Here is a 2,113-nt window from a genome sequence, read left to right as displayed (position 1 = left end):
CAGCCTAGGTGGAGTAGTCGAACACAGATCCACTGATCCTTCAACACAGAGCATCTTCAGAAGACAAGTTGATGAATAAATTTTTTAAATCTGTATTGTTCCATACATAGTGTGTATTGAACAATACAGAGACATGTATTGTTGCACCCCTAATATATATGTATGTGTATATATGTATAAAATACATATATATAAGTAGTTATGTAGGTGTTATATTTAATGCCATTTATAAAGCTGAATCATGTAAAATAAAATGCAGTATGCACTTGAACTCTCATGGCTCGTTCTGCCATAATAAGAGTGCATTTAACAACAATAGGCTTAACTACACAAACTGCATGCAGGATATATGTGAGAAAAAAACACCTATTTAAAGACAAAACAATTCTATACAAAGTAGCATGATCATCAATTAACACCTAAGAGGAAAAAAAATCACAAATTAAAYGAAAGAAAAAACCCTGTAAACTTGCATGCATTGATGTTTCTCTGTTGTTTGATCTGTTTACATATTATCAATACAAAACGTGACATTGATTCTACCGTAGACGTAGTGGCTGCCATGTTCTGGCGGCGCGGTGGCTTTTCAAGCTACAACGAACCCCAGAGTGGTGTTCAGTGGTTTGTGTTTGTGTCGTCCACGTGCTGTGTGACTGTTCTTAGTGTAGACTGAGGCTCTAGTTTTACTCACCCACAGGTTGTGTAGAGGAAAACCGTGACATTTTACCCTTCCTTTTGCTAAACCTTTAAACGTTTGTTAAAGGTGAATTTTGTAGAGCAAACACAAGACCTTGTTTTCACTTCACTAGCTGCACACTTTGTAATGAAAATGGTGTTGAATCAAAGGAAACTCTGGCCCAGTTCCCCAATGATCTCCACACATTTCCTCGACACACTTTTGTAGTGAAGAAGACGACTTTAAAACTCTGTGTTTAGATACACTTTTTTTCACCTCGACCCTTGAAAACTACTTTTTAACAACTGTTTGGGGACAATCTTTCTGTGAGGACGGTGGCCCAGCCGTCCGCTCAGTACTGTACAAGTGTGTCGCTCTTGTATTGTGGTTTTATTGTCCCATGCCCCTGTGTTTGTGTGTGTGCGTGTGTGTGTGCTCATTGTTATCAGTGTTAAGGCGTCTGTGCACTGTTAAAACACCCTGATGGGATGAAAACTCAAAGCTTATTTTCTTATAGCTCGTTTGTGTCAACTACTTACTCATCACTGGCTGTTTAATATGTTTTTATTAATGATATATATATATATATATACATATATATATATATATATAAATTATGCACTACTTTTCTATCCCCCTCCCTGCTCAAGGTTCCTTCTTATTTGACCGATCTCCATTCAGAAGTGGGCTCCACCTGTTTATTGTATAGATGATTTAATAGATTTTATTTTTTAAGGATGACTTATTTAAGCATGGCGCGGTGGTCTTTGCTTACCTCTGTTTGGTGTAATTAGAGCAGGAACCCACAATTTTTTAATATAACTTAAAGAAATCTGGATGTTACGACAACCTGAAGCCCCCCTTCCACACACACACACACACACACACACACACACCTTGTCGGCATCTGATGCTGTGTGATTATTGTCACCTGTAACACTTGACTCGTGCTGTTTCTCGTGAAGTTTTGTTTTCTACGTAGAGCACTGTTACTTTGTTCTGTCCTGGTTTTGGGTTTTGTTTTTGTAAAAGCATATTTATTTCACTATTTTTGTAGACAAAAAAAATATATGATTTTGATTGTATTTTTCTATTTAAATAGGACTAATAATCAAGTGGACCCCCCTCCCCCTACCTCTCACGCCACCCCTACCCCCCACCTCAGAAATGTCCAAATGTTGGTTTTGAAAACCTCGTCATTAGTGGAATGGTGGGAAGTTTTTGATAAACAGTTTGTTTCTTATTTTGAAGAAATAAAACATGAAGGTTTTATTTTATTCTGTGAAGACACTTGACATCCAATGACCCCCCACCCCCACCCCCACCCACACACACACCGCGGGTTGCAGTGAGGCCCCCAGCTGCCTGTCCTTGTAGATGCTCTGAAACTTGAATATAACACATTTTGAAAGGCTGACTAACCTCGAATCTGTGTTG

Source organism: Austrofundulus limnaeus, unplaced genomic scaffold (assembly GCF_001266775.1).
Source record: "Austrofundulus limnaeus strain Quisiro unplaced genomic scaffold, Austrofundulus_limnaeus-1.0 Scaffold256, whole genome shotgun sequence".
NCBI lineage: Eukaryota > Metazoa > Chordata > Actinopteri > Cyprinodontiformes > Rivulidae > Austrofundulus > Austrofundulus limnaeus.
Note: the sequence above shows the minus strand (reverse complement) of the source record.